Raw genomic sequence first — 18,893 nt, 5'->3', positions numbered from 1 at the left:
TTGTGGTCCTGAAGAGAGATCCTGGGAACCTGAGGACAACATCCTAGACAAAAGTCTGCTCCTCAGGTTCTCAGGCTCTAAGAAGAGGGGGAGACCCAAGGGGGGGGGTACTGTTACGCCGAGCGCTCCGGGTCCCCGCTCCTCCCCGGAGCGCTCGCTACACTCTCCCCGCTGCAGCGCTCCGGTCAGATCCACTGACCCGGGGCGCTGCGATTCCGCTTCCAGCCGGGATGCGATTCGCGATGCGGGTAGCGCCCGCTCGCGATGCGCACCCCGGCTCCCGTACCTGACTCGCTCTCCCTCAGTCCTGTCCCGGCGCGCGCGGCCCCGCTCCCTAGGGCGCGCGCGCGCCGGGTCTTTGCGATTTAAAGGGCCACTGCGCCGCTGATTGGCGCAGTGATTCCAATTAGTGTCTTCACCTGTGCACTTCCCTATATCACCTCACTTCCCCTGCACTTCCTTGCCGGATCTTGTTGCCATCGTGCCAGTGAAAGCGTTCCTTGTGTGTTCCTAGCCTGTGTTCCAGACCTCCTGCCGTTGCCCCTGACTACGATCCTTGCTGCCTGCCCCGACCTTCTGCTACGTCCGACCTTGCTTCTGCCTACTCCCTTGTACCGCGCCTATCTTCAGCAGCCAGAGAGGTGAGCCGTTGCTAGTGGATACGACCTGGTCACTACCGCCGCAGCAAGACCATCCCGCTTTGCGGCGGGCTCTGGTGAAAACCAGTAGTGTCTTAGAACCGGTCCACTAGCACGGTCCTCGCCATCCCTCTCTGGCACAGAGGATCCACCTCCTGCCAGCCGGCATCGTGACAGGGGAGAGGCATCTCTTGTGGCAAGCAGAGTCCCAGTTCTTGATCTCCCCGGTGGTCCAGTCAAGGGTGGGAGAATGAAGCTGGAGCCATGGCAGACCGAGGAGGACCTCAGAGGTGCAGTTGGGGAGGACGAAAAATTCAATCCTTTCGTGGTGGGGTCCAATGCACATTAAGAGGGGTTTTGTGCGGTAACGCACGGTGCAATCCAATCTAACTCCGTTGACCGCGGAAATGTAGAGCGGCTTGACGAGACGGGTCACCGGGATGCACAATTTATTCACCAAAGAATCCAAAATGAAATTCCCAGAGGCACCAGAGTCCAAGCAGGCCACGGCTGAGAGGGAGGAGTTGGCTGAAGGAGAAATCCGCACGGGCACCGTGAGACGTGGAGAAGCAGACTTTGAACCAAGAGACGCCACACCCACGAGAGCTGGGTGCGTGCGTTTCCCAGACGTGGAGGACGAATAGGGCAATCCACCAAGAAATGCTCGGTACTGGCACAGTACAGACAAAGATTTTCCTCCCTACGGCGATTCCTCTCTTCCTGGGTCAGGCGAGACCGATCCACTTGCATGGCCTCCTCGGCGGGAGGCCCAGGCGTAGATTGCAAAGGATACTGTAGGAGAGGTGCCCAGAGATCTAAGTCTTTTTCCTGGCGGAGCTCCTGATGTCTCTCAGAAAAACGCATGTCAATGCGGGTGGCCAAATGTATAAGTTCTTGCAGGTTGGCAGGAATCTCTCGTGCAGCCAGCACATCCTTGATGCTACTGGATAGGCCTTTTTTAAAGGGCGCGCAGAGAGCCTCGTTATTCCATGATAATTCGGAAGCAAGAGTACGAAATTGGACGGCGTACTCGCCCACTGAAGAATTACCCTGGACCAGGTTCAGCAGGGCAGTCTCGGCAGAAGAAGCTCGGGCTGGTTCCTCGAAGACACTACGGACTTCAGCGAAGAAGGACTGGACTGTGGCTGTGGCAGGATCATTGCGGTCCCAGAGCGGTGTGGCCCAAGACAAGGCCTTTCCTGAAAGAAGGCTCACTACGAACGCCACCTTAGACCGTTCTGTAGGAAACAAGTCCGACAACATCTCCATATGCAGGGAACACTGAGACAAAAATCCACGGCAGAGTCTAGAGTCCCCATCAAATTTGTCCGGCAGGGACAAGCGGAGGCTAGGAGCGGCCACTCGCTGCGGAGGAGGTGCAGGAGCTGGCGGAGGAGATGGTTGCTGCTGTAGCAGAGGCAGAAGTTGCTGTAACATGGCGGTCAACTGCGACAGCTGCTGTCCTTGTTGGGCAATCTGCTGCGATTGCTGAGCGACCACCGTGGGAAGGTCAGCGAGACTTGGCAGCGGCACCTCAGCGGGATCCATGGCCGGATCTACTGTCTCAATTCGGCTTACAGGTTGTGGATCCACTGTGTCAGCGAGGGATTGGCGTGGACCGTGCTGGTGGACCGGTTCTAAGAGGCTACTGGTGTTCACCAGAGCCCGCCGCAAAGCGGGATGGTCTTGCTGCGGCAGTAGCAACCAGGTCGTATCCACTAGCAACGGCTCAACCTCGCTGACTGCTGAGAAGGCGTGGGACAGAAGGACTAGGCAGAGGCAAGGTCAGACGTAGCAGAAGGTCGGGGCAGGCGGCAAGGTTCGTAGTCAAGATGGATAGCAAGAGTTCAGGTAACACAGGCTTGGACAACACTAAACGCTTTCACTGGCACAAGGCAACAAGATCCGGCAAGGGAGTGCAGGGGCAGTGAGCAGATATAGCCAGGGAGCAGGTGGAAGCCAATTAAGCTAATTGGGCCAGGCACCAATCATTGGTGCACTGGCCCTTTAAGTCTCAGAGAGCTGGCGCGCGCGCGCCCTAGAGAGCGGAGCCGCGCGCGCCAGCACATGACAGCAGGGGACCGGGACGGGTAAGTGACTTGGGATGCGATTCGCGAGCGGGCGCGTCCCGCTGTGCGAATCGCATCCCCGACGGCAATGTCAGTGCAGTGCTCCCGGTCAGCGGGACTGACCAGGGCGCTGCAGGGAGAAAGACGCCGTGAGCGCTCCGGGGAGGAGCAGGGACCCGGAGCGCTCGGCGTAACAAGTATTCAGCAGCTAATAAGTACAGGAAGGATTAAGATTTTTTAATAGAAGTAATTTACAAATCTGTTTAACTTTCTGGCACCAGTTGACTTAAAAAAAAAAAGCTTTTCACCGGAGTACCCCTTTAACTTTCTTTCCTACATATTTATCCCCTGATGAACCCCACATTTCTCCACACTATCTATTTTGGAGGGGGGGGGGGGAAACACGTCGGGATTAATTGCATTGTATTTTTGTGTATATTTACATAGTTTACTCTTTGTAGGAGTTTGTGTTCCAATAGGGGAAGTTTTGAGCCATACACCATTTATCTGAGCTCATCTTCACCTATACTTATTTACAATTATTTTTCTACTTTGAGGACTATTTATCTTATTACTAAATACTATTAAAAGTTAAGTTTTAAGCGAGCTAACTATTCACATTCTGTGAAAACCTCGTCCATATAGCTCGAGTCAGGATCAAGCTATCTTAGGGTGGTTTCACACCACGTTTTGTACTTACGGTTCCCGTATACGGCTGTGAGGAGGGGGGGCGGGGCTTAATCGCGGCGCCCGCACTCAGGGGAACCGTATTTAATGCATGTCTATGAGCCGACCGGAGTGAACCACAGCCTCCGGTCGGCTGCGTTTTCGGCCGTATGCGGTTTCTCGACCGCAGGCAAAAACATGGTCGACCGCGTTTTTGCCTACGGTCGGGAAACCGCATACGGCCGAAAACGCAGCCGACCGGAGGCTGCGGTTCACTCCGGTCGGCTCATAGACATGCATTAAATACGGTTCCCCTATACGGCTGAGTGCGGGCGCCGCTATTAAGCCCCGCCCACCCCTCCTCCCAGCCGTATACGGGAACCGTAAGTACAAAACGTGATGTGAAACCACCCTTAGTGTGAATATATTGATGTTCTCTAACCCTTTTACATGACACGTGGCTGAAGTTTGGGTTTTACACTTGTTCTTTGCCACCTACAACACGGCCCCCACCCCTAAACCACTGATTCTCTACATTCCTTTTTTTACTTTCCGGCAAAGCAGTACAATAAGGGCGTAAACCACAAATGTCACATATGGTTAGACATAGGGCTAGAACAGTGCAGATAGTTTTTCACTGCAACAAGTCATATTTCATTTAACTTCACTAAGGTGAACGTTCTGTATTGGGGCCCAACGTTCTGTATTGGGGCCCTCATTTACTACTGCAAACCCAACATGTTTTGTCGAGTTGTGCGCCAGAAAATCTGTCTGCGCCAGATTTTGCACCAGAATTGAGAAAAACACGACTAACTCTCCATTTTATTGAGTAAACCCAATAAAAATAAATGGAAGGGGTTGTCCACAGTGAACAATCTTTTAACCATGTTGTTAAAGGGGTTATCCGGGGAAAAATTTTTTTTTTTATATTTCAAAGTTAAACAGATTTGTAAATTACTTCTAATAAAAAATCTTAATCCTTTCAATACTTACGAGCTGCTGAAGTTAAGGTTGTTCTTTTCTGTCTAAGTGCTCTCTGATGACACGTGTCTCGGGAAACGCCCAGTTTAGAAGCAAATCCCCATAGCAAAGCTCTTCTACTCTGTGCAGTTCCCGAGACAAGCAGAGATGTCAGCAGAGAGCCCTGTTTCCAGACAGAAAACAACAACTCAACTTCAGCAGCTGATAATTATTGAAAGGATTAAGATTTTTTTAATAGAAGTAATTTACAAATCTGTTGATATATATATATATATAAAGTTTTTTCCCGGAATACCCCTTTAAGCTTATCATTAGGGTATTTGGGACCTCTAACAATCAGTTATGTGAGGTTAAAGGGGCACTCTGGTGGAATTTTTTTTTTTTTTTAAACAACTGGCAACAGAAAGTTATATAGATTCATAAATGACTTCTATATAAAAATCTTAATCCTTCCAGCACTTATCAGCTGCTGTATTCTCCAGAGGAAGTTGTGTAGGTCTTTTCTGTCTGACCACAGTGCTCTCTGCTGACACCTCTGTGCATGTCAGGAACTGTCCAGAGCAGGAACAAATCCCCATAGCAAACCTCTCCTGCTCTGGATAGTTCCTGACATGGACAGAGGTGTCAGCAGAGAGTACTTTGGACTCACTGGAAAGAACTACACAACTTCCTTTGGAGTATACAGCAGATAATAAGTACTGGAAGGATTAAGATTTTTAAATAGAAGTAATTTACAAATTTGTATACCTTTCTGGCACCAGTTGATTTGAAAATATTTTTTTTCCACCAGAGTAACCCTTTAACTAAGCGAAAACTGTTCAATTCTCCTGCAGTGCCACCACAGGACAAAAGAAGCATTACACGGTCCAGACTAAAACCAATGGATGTGCTTTGTAACACTTCGCTGTAATAGATGTAATCTTAAAGGGGTTCTCCGGTGCTTAGACAATCTTATCCCCTATCCAAAGGATAGGGGATAAGATGCCTGATGGCGGGAGTCCCGCCGCTGGGGACCCCGTGATCTTGCACGCGGCACCCCGTTTGTAATCAGTCCCCGGAGCGTGTTCGCCTCCGCCCCCATGTGATGTCACGCTCCGCCCCTCAATGCAAGCCTATGGGAGGGGGCGTGATAGCTATCACGCCCCCTCCCATGGACTTGCATTGATGGGCGGAGCGTGAGGTCACACGGGGGCGGAGGCGTGACGTCACACGCCATCAGCCCTGTGGTCTCCGGTAATCAGACCCGGAGCGAACACGCTCCGGGGACTGATTACAAACGGGGTGCCGTGTGCAAGATCCTGGGGGTCCTTTGGATAGGGGATAAGATGTCTAAGCACCGGAGAACCCCTTTAAATGGAATTTTCTTATAGGATATGAGACAATAGGATTCCCCTTATAACTTAATTTCTAATATGAAAAATAAGGGGGTTCCCAAATAAGGACCCCCTCTAATAAGGTTTATATGGTCTATATAAGTGGTCTCCAAACTGTGGACCTCCAGATGTTGCAAAACTACAACTCCCAGCATGCCCGGACAGCCTACGGCATGCTGGGAGTTGTAGTTTTGCAACATCTGGAGGTCCACAGTTCTGAGACCACTGGTCTATATGCTCTAATAAGGCATATACAAAGAGGTTGTCCTAGTGCAGTGTTCTTTAACCCATTTCTATCCAAATGTTGCAAAACTACAACTCCCAGCATGCCAGTGCTTTGTGATAACTAGAACAGGTCAGTGTCTTTCCCCCCCACTCATCCATCACTTCTGCTTTTTTAAGTTATTTTAATGCGAAAAAAAATGTAAACTACAGGAAGAGGAAATCCAACTTGTTCCTTGTGACCCTAGATGACCCTGAAAATAAAAACCTTCACAATAACAAAAACAAAAAATGATAATTATCAGTGCATAGATACTATCATTATACAGCGCCGTGTGGTCTGAACATTCTCTATGGGGGGCATTTAACAATGTAGGAGTAGGTGAAGCATTTTTGTCAACCGTTATTTTGTGAGCTGGTAATGTGTAGGAGTGCCAAATTTATTAACCCCTTAACCCCTTAAAGGGGTACTCCGGTGGAAAACTTTTTTTTTTTTTTTTTTAAATCAACTGGTGCCAGAAAGTTAAACAGATTTGTAAATGACTTCTATAAAAAAAAATCTTAATCCTTTCAGTACTTTTTAGCAGCTGTATGCTACAGAGGAAATTCTTTATTTTTTTAATTTCTTTTTTTGTCTTGTCCACAGTGCTCTCTGCTGACACGTGATGCCCGTATCAGCACAGCGAAGCAGCAGGAGGTCGCAGGAGCCTGAAGTAGTGCGGACCCCGGGAACAGGTAATTATAAAACTGGGGATGGGGGAGGCAATAGGGCTGCGGCGGCCGAGGTGGTCTCTGGCCGGGGGGGGGGGGGGGGTGCCCTATCGGCATATCGGCAAGGTAATTGCCGATACCGACAATGTCCAAAATTGTGAATATCGGCCGATAATATCGGCCAAACCGATAATCGGTCGATCCCTAATCCATATGATGGTTTATTTTTTGCGCCACCAATTCTACTTTGCAGTGACATCAGTCATTTTACCCAAAAATTTACAATGAAAAAAAAAAATAAAAAATGATGCGACATAATAGAAAAAACAAAACCCCATTTTGTAACTTTTTGCCACAGGCGATCAGATCAGCCACCGGAATCACTGCATTGTCGCAGGTGCCATGATCATCTCAGGGGTCAGTGGCGAACATCAGCGTTATCTCTGATGTCCGCCATTATCGGCAGGTCTCTGGCTGGTGAAAGCAGCCGGGACCGGCAGGCTATACTAGCTTCTGCACTTGCTTTATGGCCGCGACGGGATTCAGGACGTACATGTACATCCTGGTGCGCTAAGTCCCAGGAGCCCAGGGTGTACCTGTACGCCCTGCGTCTTCTAGGGGTTAACAGCTGGTCTGTACACACTTTAAGAAAAAAAAGTGTGAACCAAAAAGTCGCAAAAAAACAGCCAACTGTGCGACAAATATACACACAAAAACAGCTCTAAAGACAAGGATAAATGATAGTCGTTTTCCGGTTGCTGTAGATTTCCTGAAACGTGCCGGACATTTATTATTTCCTATAAGGCAGGAAAGTTTATCTCCTCCTCTTCACATCCCTCTATAAAAATACTTTAAAAAAACAACAACATAGTCTTCCCCAGCAGACAGACAATAGATGGCGGTGTCTGTGAGATGGGAAGAAGTCTGACAATCCCATGGTACCCAAAATGACAGTAGTCTGAGGTTAGGGAGCAGCGTTTCCCAACCAGTGTGCCTCCGGCTGTTGCAAAACTACAACTCCCAGCATGCCCGGACAGCCGAAGGCTGTCCGGGCATGCTGGGAGTTGTAGTTTTACAACAACCAGAGGCACACTGGTTAGAAAACGCTTTGTATAATTGTAAAATCTTTCGTTCAAAATTTTAGTTTGTTCCCCTTTTCTACCTGCAGGTGTCACTAGTCTCCACAATGATTGAATCCAGATATCTGACAATGCTCCTATTATTTATATGGCGCCTCTCCTTGTACTTTTATTTCTCTTATTTCTATTTTAGTCCTTTCAACCGGTCAACCCAACCGGTTTCTGAACATCTTAGCTATGAGGAGCGATTAAAGGAGTTACAATTGTTTAGTCTTGAGAAGAGACGTTTAAGGGGGGATATGATAAACGTATATAAGTATATTAATGGCCCATACAAAAAATACGGAGAAAAACTTCCAGGTTAAACCCCCCCAAAGGACGAGGGGGCACTCCCTCCGTCTGGAGAAGAAAAGGTTTAGTCTAAAGGGGCGACACGCCTTCTTTACCGTGAGGACTGTGAATTTATGGAACGGTCTACCTCAGGAACTGGTCACAGCAGGAACAATTAACAGCTTTAAAACAGGGTTAGATACATTCCTGGAACAAAATAACATTAAAGCTTATGCAGAATTATAATACTACATCCCTTCCCCTTATCCCCTTACACCCTTCACTTCAATTCCCTGGTTGGACTTGATGGACGTATGTCTTTTTTCAACCATACTAACTATGTAACTATGTAACCCAACCCTACCATGGCTCGCACTGATAGGACACTGAGCTTCAACCTTCCGCACTCCAGCTGTCGCAAAACCACAACTCCCAGCATGCCCGGACACCCACAGTCTGCGAGAGAGCATGTGCGTAGTTGTAGTTTTGCCACAGCTGGTGATTTATCAAAACCTGCATAGAGGAAAAGTAGCTGAGTTGCCCATAGCAACCAATCAGATCGCTACTTTCACTTTTGAAAAAGGCCTGTGAAAAATGAAAGAAGCCATCTGATTGGTTGCTATGGGCAACTCAGCAGCTTTTCTTCCGTGCAGGTTTTGATAACTCTCCCCTTATGTTTTTTGTTGTTGTTTATGTTTGCTTTATACGTCTTTTTGGTATAAAAATACAAAATAATCTACGGGGCAATCCCACTGACATACATGATAACAAAAAAATAAGTAAGAAAAACAGGTTGCAAAGTTTTTTTTATTTATTTTTTGCTGTACATAATAGCGTAGTAGTGACTTTTGTTTTTTGTATACGGCAAAATAAACGAACCGGAAATTATATCATAAAGTATTAGGGTTCTGCGGCTTTCGCCATTATTTAGGATAAGGTTTTGGCGCTGAATGGGCAAAGGGGGCAATAGGCAAAGGGTATTTAACAATAAAGAGCAGTCTTCTCTACACATTCCTCCCTGTCATATAGTTAGGCTGGGGTGTAATTTAGATAATGTACCTTATAGTGCCCAAATAGTAAAATGTAGGATAACATAATAGTATGATATCGTGCCAAATAAGACCACCATTAGGTGCTTAAAGGGGTTGTGCGCTGCCCTGACTTCCGGAGCTCCGCTCACAGCGTCCGGAAGTCCATTACTCCGAACGCTGTGTGCGGGCTTCCGTGTTCGCGGCCGCTGGGCGTGACATCACGCCCGGCCCCTCGTGACGTCTCGCCCACCCCCTCGTGACGTCTCGCCCGCCCCCTCAATGAAAGTCTATGGGAAGGGGGCGGGACCGCTGTCACGCCCCCTTCCCATAGACTTTGATAGAGGGGGCAGTCGTGACGTCACGAGGGGGCGGGCGAGATGTCAAGAGGGGCCGGGTGTGACGTCACGCCCAGCGGCCGCGAACACGGAAGCCCGCACACAGCGTTCGGAGTAATGAACTTCCGGACGCTGTGAGCGGAGCTCCGAAAGTCAGGGCAGCGCACAACCCCTTTAAAGCATACCCGTCATACCACAGAGAAAAATAATGCGTCTATATTTTACTCACTAGGTCATGCAGATTCTTTACATGTTTCTTTCATGTGTCTAACTTCTGTATTCGGCTCACAAATCCCTCTGTTGTGCTGCTCACTCATTCTGACATCCACTGCTCAGGAAAGGGGCGTGCCTGGTGCAAGCACTCACAGTGCCCATATAATAACTGCACCTTATAGTGCTTAAAGGGGTACTCCACTGGAAAACATTTATTTTTTAAATCAACTGGTGCCAGAAAGTTAAACATATTTGTAAACGACTTCCATTAAAAAAAATCTTAATCCTTCCAGTACTTATCAGCTGCTGTTATGAGACACAGGAAGTTCTTTTCTTTTTTGAATTTCCTTTCTGTATGACTACAGTGCTCTCTGCTGACAACTCTGTCCATTTCAGGAACTGTCCAGAGCAGGAGAGGTTTGCTATGGAGATTTGGTCCAACTCTGGACAGTTCCTAAAATGGACAGCAGTGTCAGCAGAGAGCACTGTGGTCAGGCAGAAAAGGAAATTCAAAAAGAAAAGAACTTCATGTGGATCATAACAGCAGCTGATAAGTACTGGAAGGATTACGTTTTTTTTTTTTTATAGGAGTAAGTTACAAATGTGTTTAACTTTCTGGCACCAGTTGATTAAAAAAAAGGTTTTCCAGGGGAGTACCCCTTTAAATAATAGTTTGAAATAGTACCAAATAATACCAAGTAGTGCTAAATAACTGTATCTTATAGTGCTCAAATAAAAGTAATCTATAGTGCCAAGCAGCGCCATATACCTGTATCTTATAGTGCCCAAAAAATTGTGCTATATAGTTGTTTAGCACTGCATTGTGGTATTATTTAGCACTATATTGCACTATTATTGGGTACTATATGGTACTTTATTTGGCATGGCATAGTGGGGTTATCTGGCACTATATGGTGACACTATATTGTACTATTACTTGGGCATTGTATGGCACTTTATTTGGCATGGTGCTAATATTTGGTACAATATGGTATAGTTATATGGTACTATATGGTGGTATTACCTGACAGTGTATGGTGGTATTATTTGACACTATATTGTTCTATTATTTGGCACTATATGGTTTGATTATTGGACACTATAAGGTTGTATTTTCTAACAGTATATGGTGGCAGTATTTTACACTTTATTGTACTATTATTTGACACTTTATGGTTTGATAACTGAACACTATATGGTGGTATTATATGACAGAGGATGGTTGTATTATTTGGCACTATATGGTTTGATTAGGCTGGGTTCACATATGTCCGGCATCCGGCGTAGGTGAACTCAGCCTAAATCTCAATGCAACTGATGCCACAACTGATGACAACTTGTCATCAGTTGTATGGCATGCGGCATCCATTGTTTCTGGGCAATGTTTTGATCTGCCCCTTTACTGTATTAATAAGATTTGGTGAGCACTAAGGGTCCTGTAAGCTACGACCTTACATGTCGACCCACAGACGGTCACAAATCAGTTGCAGGTAGACATAGGTAATGTAAAAGCATAAAACTATTTGCAGTTTTTGATGTTGTCGCCCAACTTGTCTACAGTTCTGAATGGTAAATATTCTTCTTTATGCAGCTATATTACCATAGAGGAGTGTAGGAGGGCTGGGAGCTGTTCTTGTGCACAGGTTTTTATGGCTGATATTGTGCTGGGTTACAGGGCTGCTGCCTCTGCACACTTACTTGTTAGTCACACATGAATTGGTCGTTGAGCTTGTGGCCAGGGGTCCAGTGACAGGTCCCATAGAAATGGTAATCCGCACAGTGTACATCAAGTGCGCATATCATTACACCAACAACCATGGCCTGAGGCAGCACTCACCGGAGTGTAAACACCACCCTACTGCTACTGGGTATACTGCCCCATATATACTGTCTGTATACAGTCATTATACACCGAACATAGGGCCAGTGCCACCAACAAACTGTTCTGCAGCACTGGACACACTGGATGGAACTGGACAGAGCACTGTGTAATGTGATGGAAATCATACATATCTCATATCTATCTATCTATCTCATATTTATCTCATATCTATCCATCTATCTATCTATCTATCTATCTATCTATCTATCTATCTCATATCTATCTATCTATCTATCTCATATTTATCTATCTATCTATCTATCTATCTATCTCATATCTATCTCATATCTATCTATCTATCTATCTCATATCTATCTCATATCTATCTTTCTATCTATCTATCTATCTCATATCTATCCTATTTATCCTAATCTATTATCTATCTATCTATCTATCTATCTATCTCATATCTATATATCTATATCATATTTATCTATCTCATATCTATCTATCTATCTATCTCATATCTATCTATCTCATATCTATCTATCTATCTATCTAATTCATATCTATCTATCTATCTATCTATCTATCTCATATCTATCTATCTATCTATCTCATATATATCTATCTCTCTATCTATCTCATATCTATCTATCTATATCATATCTATCAATCTATCTATCTATCTCATATCTATCTATCTATCTATCTCATATCTATCTATCGATCTATCTCATATCTATCTATCTATCTATCTATCTATCTCATATATATCTATCTCTCTATCTATCTCATATCTATCTATCTATATCATATCTATCTATCTATCTATCTATCTCATATCTATCTATCTATCGATCTATCTCATATCTATCTATCTCATATCTATCCCATATCTATCCATCTATCTATCTATCTCATATCTATCTATCTATCTCATATCTATCTATCTATCTATCTATCTCATATCTATCTCATATCTATCTATCTATCTATCTATCTATCTCATATCTATCTCATATCTATCTATCTATCTATCTATCTATCTATCTATCTATCTCATATCTATCTCATATCTATCTATCTATCTCATATCTATCTCATATCTATCTATCTATCTATCTATCTATCTATCTATCTATCTATCTATCTATCTCATATCTATCCTATTTATCCTAATCTATTATCTATCTATCTATCTATCTATCTCATATCTATATATCTATATCATATTTATCTATCTCATATCTATCTATCTATCTATCTATCTCATATCTATCTATCTATCTATCTATCTATCTATCTATCTATCTATCTCATATATATCTATCTCTCTATCTATCTCATATCTATCTATCTATATCATATCTATCAATCTATCTATCTATCTCATATCTATCTATCTATCTATCTATCTATCTATCTATCTATCTATCTATCTATCTCATATCTATCTATCTCATATCTATCCATCCATCTATTTATCTGACATTTCTTCACCATGTCCTAAGTACAATACAAATATTTCCTCTAAATAATAAATATACCAAACGCAAACAATTGTTCTCAGGACACACAAATACGTTGTCAGTTCTACTTATCCATAAAACAAGCAAATAAATCAAAGTTACCATTTCCCCCAAACTTTCCCTGCAGTAAGATTATATTGTTCTCCCGCTAATCTCTCTTTTGTGCCCAACCAGGGATGAGGTAATGCCCAAAGCCACGACCCATCCATCATATAGTCCGTCAAGAGGTGACAAGGGACCGCGCTGGCGAAGGCGGCGAAAGGCGAAACGCGTCCTGCCCCGCAGAGCTTGCACTCTATCCTCTGCAGTCTATACTACACTCTACCTCACCGCACATCTGGAATGAATATCACTCCAGACTGGACTATGGAGAGGTTACTCGGGGTAGTTGAGTTGCATACCATTGCTGTGCACGTCAGGCTCTTAAGGAGAGGTGGTGAGAACAAGTAAGATAAGAGATCCTGGAGAATCAAGAATGAAGGAGAAGAAGTTCTGAGCACGACTTACTGTGCAAAGTTCTGATGTCCAAGATCCCCAGGTTCTCAGAGGAGAAATCCCAAGCCTGTGCCTGTTCCATGCAGCAGATAAGACTGAGCCCTCCACCCCAGTGCTGTGCGCCTGGCCCTGCCCATCTACACTTACATATGAATAGCCTGCCCACAGCTATCCTCCATCCACTGCACAAGTCTCTATCTGCTCTGCTTCCTTGCTCTCACGCTGGATCTTTACTCCTTCCTGGTGTCTCACCAACATTTCGTAGGAAATCGAAGTCCTTGAGTTGTCTTCACACACAGCAGTTTTGTGGCCGAAATTTCGGTGACGCCGTCGTCATTTTTCCAGATATCCATGGACGCCTTACAGAAATAATTGATTTTCGGTGACGTAAATTTCTGCAACCTGTGAAGGCACCCTTATTGTTGCTTGTGATAGAACGCATCCTTGTACACTTTTTCGTGTAACGAAGTTGCACTTTCTATGTTCACACGTCCAAAAAATGGGCATGAACGTCCATCCGGGCAGACATTCCACACATTTGCCTGTTTTTGTCAGCGCTAAGACCTTTCGAAATGACACCGTCTTCATAGACGACAATTCATTTCCGAGCGGAATGCGAAGAAACATTGACTGGTTCAATGTTTTTACGGACATCGGAATCGGGATTGGTAAGTGCGGCAACATCCCTATTGAAATCAATGGGACTCTGCTGCAGCAGAATTTCCGAGCGGAATATTGCTGTGGAATTCCACTTGGAAATTCCGCCGTGTGAACATAGCCCTAGGGCAGTGGTCCTCAACCTGCGGACCTCCAGATGTTGCAAAACTACAACTCCCAGCATGCTGGGAGTTGTAGATTTGCAACATCTGGAGGTCCGCAGGTTGAAGACCACTGCCCTAGGGTCTATTCACACTGGCGGAATTTCCACGGGCGGAACTCCGCCTGAAATGAAAGCCCGTATACTTGTATGGGATTCCGCACACCCGTTGACACGGACAATTGCTGTGGAATGCCACTTGGAAACATAGCCCTAGGGCAGTGGTCCTCAACCTGCGGACCTCCAGATGTTGCAAAACTACAACTCCCAGCATGCCCGGACAGCCGTTGGCTGTCCGGGCATGCTGGGAGTTGTAGTTTTGCAACATCTGGAGGTCCACAGGTTGAAGACCACTGCCCTAGGGTCTATTCACACTGGCAGAACTTCCATGGGTGGAACTTTGCCTGAAATGAAAGCCCATATACTTGTATGGGATTCCGCACACCCGTTGACACTTCGGAATTGCCGCTCGCGAGCGGCAATTCCGAAGTGACAACAGGCGTGCAGAATCCCATACAATTGTATGGGCTTCCATTTCAGGTGGAATTCCGCCCGTGTGAATAGACCCTTAGGCTAATTTATGCAAAATGTCTGCCTGGCAACTTTCCGGTGGACATTCTGCAAACAGCGGGTGTCGGCTAGAACTGCTCAGAAATGCACCATCTCCATAAACGGCAATGCACCATCTCCATAAACGGCAATGCACCATCTCCATAAACGGCAATGCACCATCTCCATAAACGGCAATGCACCATCTCCATAAATGACACTGCACCATCTCCATAAACGGCAATGCACCATATCCATAAACGGCAATGCACCATCTACATAAACGACAATGCACCATCTCCATAAACGGCAATGCACCATCTACATAAACGACAATGCACCATCTCCATAAACGGCAATGCACATCTCCATAAACGGCAATGCACCATCTACATAAACGACAATGCACCATCTCCATAAATGACACTGCACCATCTCCATAAACGGCAATGCACCATATCCATAAACGGCAATGCACCATCTACATAAACGACAATGCACCATCTCCATAAACGGCAATGCACCATCTCCATAAACGGCAATGCACCATCTACATAAACGACAATGCACCATCTACATAAACGACAATGCACCATCTCCATAAACGACAATGCACCATCTCCATAAACGGCAATGCACCATCTACATAAACGACAATGCACCATCTACATAAACGGCAATGCACCATCTACATAAACGACAATGCACCATCTCCATAAACGACAATGCACCATCTCCATAAACGACAATGCACCATCTCCATAAACGGCAATGCACCATCTCCATAAACAGCAATGCACCATCTCCATAAACGGCAATGCACCATCTACATAAACGACAATGCACCATCTACATAAACGACAATGCACCATCTACATAAACGACAATGCACCATCTCCATAAACGACAATGCACCATCTACATAAACGACAATGCACCATCTCCATAAACGACAATGCACCATCTCCATAAACGACAATGCACCATCTCCATAAACGACAATGCACCATCTCCATAAACGACAATGCACCATCTACATAAACGACAATGCACCATCTCCATAAACGACAATGCACCATCTCCATAAACGACAATGCACCATCTCCATAAACGACAATGCACCATCTCCATAAACGGCAATGCACCATCTACATAAACGGCAATGCACCATCTACATAAACGGCAATGCACCATCTACATAAACGACAATGCACCATCTCCATAAACGGCAATGCACCATCTACATAAACGGCAATGCACCATATCCATAAACGGCAATGCACCATCTCCATAAACGGCAATGCATTTCAGAGCAGATTCTGCAGAAAAAAATGTAAAATCTTTCCACTGTAGAAATTCCGCGGTGCAGCAGAATCGCATCAGCTGTGAATCCCATTCGCTGTGTGAACATAGTCTAAGAACTTATTGACACTATATAATCTCCATACAGAGATTACGAGGGCATCAGGCACTGGCAGAACAAGTCGCCCCTAGGACCGTGCTTAGACATGCGGCATCTCCATAGACTGAAATGCATTTCCGAGCGAATTCTGCTGAAAGAATGAACATGGGATCCGGAATTTCACCATGGAAGTTCCGTAGTGGGAACAGGGCAGCAGAATTCCAATGAAAACGATCAGAAACTGCCACTTCGGATTTTCGGAGGGCTGTCTGGGCATGCTGAAAGCTGAAGTTTTGCAACAGCTGGTGGTACCCTGGTTGGGAACCACTTTTCTCAAGCTTTGAAGCCAATTCTACTTTCCCATAACTCTGAATACCAGCAATTATCAAAATGGGCCTCCTTCAATGGGTCTCATTTTGCCCCTAGGGCAGAAAGGTCTGCTGCATATTTCCCCTTTGCTTTCCATGACCCATTGGGTGAAGGGTTTGGTTTATTGGGGGGCCTCTCTCTTTTTGGGGAATGGCTTGCGATGTACCACATCCTCGAGCACATTGTCTTGTGTGAACACACTTTTCACTTTTTACTTGCAGTTGGGTGATTGAGAGCACGTACCTTGGCTCTTAAATAAAATAAAATTGGCCAGTGCCCCCCTTCATTAGTTTGCTGATAATGCAGTTCCCTGGAGAGAAGAGTTCTGCAGTTTCTTACCAATAGAAAAAAGAATGGGACAGAACAGGATGGTGCCCCCTCTAACCAAGGGCCCCTTTGCAGCCAAGTGGTCTGTCACTATGGTATATACGACCTTACTTGGTAACTAGATATGCAGTGTCCCACTGGGATCCCTGTGGTTGGGTGTTGTCCATCTGTGCCTTATTTTATGTGTATTTTATATATCTGTATTACTCTTTTGTGATTTTGTCATGTTTTATACATGTTTTACACTGAATCTGTGTTTATGTCTGGTATGGTTGAAATTTACAGTATCAATACATGCAAACATGTATACACATAGCATTTTTAACCCCTTAAGGACACATGACGTTCTCATACGTCTCCATTTCCGAGTCCTTAAGGACACATGACATATGAGAACGTCATGTGTTTTACCGGCCCCCCGCAACCATCTGGAGCGGAGCCGGTGCCCGATGCCTGCTGAAATCGTTCAGTAGGCATCGGGGCATATCGCCCAGGGGGGTCATTATGACCCCCCATGTCGGCGATGGCCGCAGATCGCTGGAAATTGGGCTTCAAATTTTGGGGGGTATTTTCCGCTATTACCCTTTTTAAAAATGTAAACATTTTGGGAAAACAAGCATTTTAGGTAAAAAAATTTTTTTTTTTTTACATATGCAAAAGTCGTGAAACACCTGTAGGGCATTAAGGTTCACGTTACCCCTTGTTACGTTCCCCGAGGGGTCTAGTTTCCAAAATGGTATGCCATGTGTTTTTTTTTTGCTGTTCTGGCACCATAGGGGCTTCCTAAATGCGGCATGCCCCCAGAGCAAAATTTGCTTTCAAAAAGCCAAATGTGACTCCTTCTCTTCTGAGACCTGTAGTGCGCCAGCAGAGCACTTTTAACCCCCATGCGAGGTGTTTTCTGTATCGGGAGAAATTGGGCTTCAAATTTTGGGGGGTATTTTCTGCTATTACCCTTTTTAAAAATGTAAAATTTTTGGGAAACCAAGCATTTTAGGTAAAAAATATATATATTTTTTTTACATATGCAAAAGTCGTGAATCACCTGTGGGGTATTAAGGTTCACTTTACCCCTTTTTACGTTCCCTGAGGGGTCTAGTTTCCAAAATGGTATGCCATGTGTTTTTTTTTGCTGTCCTGGCACCATAGGGGCTTCCTAAATGCGGCATGCCCCCCAAAAACCATTTGTCGCTCCTTCCCTTCTGAGCCCTCTACTGCGCCTGCCGAACAATTAACATAGACATATGAGGTATGTGCTTACTCGAGAGAAATTGGGTTTCAAATACAAGTAAAAATTTTCTCCTTTTTACCCCTTGCAAAAATTCAAAAATTGGGTCTACAAGAACATGCGAGTGTAAAAAATGAAGATTTTGAATTTTCTCCTTCACTTTGCTGCTATTCGTGTGAAACACCTAAAGGGTTAAAACACTTACTGAATGTCATTTTGAATACTTTGGGGGGTGCAGTTTTTATAATGGGGTCATTTGTGGGGTATTTCTAATATGAAGACCCTTCAAATCCACTTCAAAACTGAACTGGTCCCTGAAAAATAGTGAGTTTGAAAATTTTGTGAAAAATTTCAAAATTGCTGCTGAACTTTGAAGCCCTCTGGTGTCTTCCAAAAGTAAAAACTCATAAATTTTATGATGCAAACATAAAGTAGACCTATTGTATATGTGAACCCAAAAAATATATATTTTGAATACCCATTTTCCTTACAAGCAGAGAGCTTCAAAGTTAGAAAAATGCAAAATTTTCAGTTTTTTCATCAAATTTTGGGATTTTTCACCAAGAAAGGATGCAAGTTACCACAAAATTTTACCACTAAGTTAAAGTAGAATATGTCACGAAAAAACTATCTCGGAATCAGAATGATAACTAAGAGCATTCCAGAGTTATTAATGTTTAAAGTGACAGTGGTCAGAATTGCAA

At 44.7% G+C, this 18,893-nt stretch overlaps 1 protein-coding gene across 2 annotated transcripts in view; it reads right to left on the bottom strand.

The window, feature by feature from the left end:
- Nucleotides 1-13,647, bottom strand: part of S1PR5 (sphingosine-1-phosphate receptor 5) — a 31,798-nt gene extending 18,151 nt beyond the window's left edge. The window contains exon 1 of one of the 2 annotated variants that reach the window (XM_056570549.1): nucleotides 13,510-13,647. The gene's annotated coding sequence lies outside the window, so the exon portion shown is untranslated. Of the gene's footprint in view, nucleotides 1-8,433; nucleotides 8,570-13,509 lie in introns of those variants that run through there. The other variant, XM_056570550.1, reaches the window with a different exon arrangement.
- Nucleotides 13,648-18,893: the final 5,246 nt, after the last annotated feature.

This window comes from Hyla sarda, chromosome 4 (genome assembly GCF_029499605.1).
Source record: "Hyla sarda isolate aHylSar1 chromosome 4, aHylSar1.hap1, whole genome shotgun sequence".
Taxonomy (NCBI): domain Eukaryota; kingdom Metazoa; phylum Chordata; class Amphibia; order Anura; family Hylidae; genus Hyla; species Hyla sarda.
The sequence above is the reverse complement of the archived record's forward strand: the minus strand, read 5'-3'. Positions and strand labels throughout refer to the sequence as shown.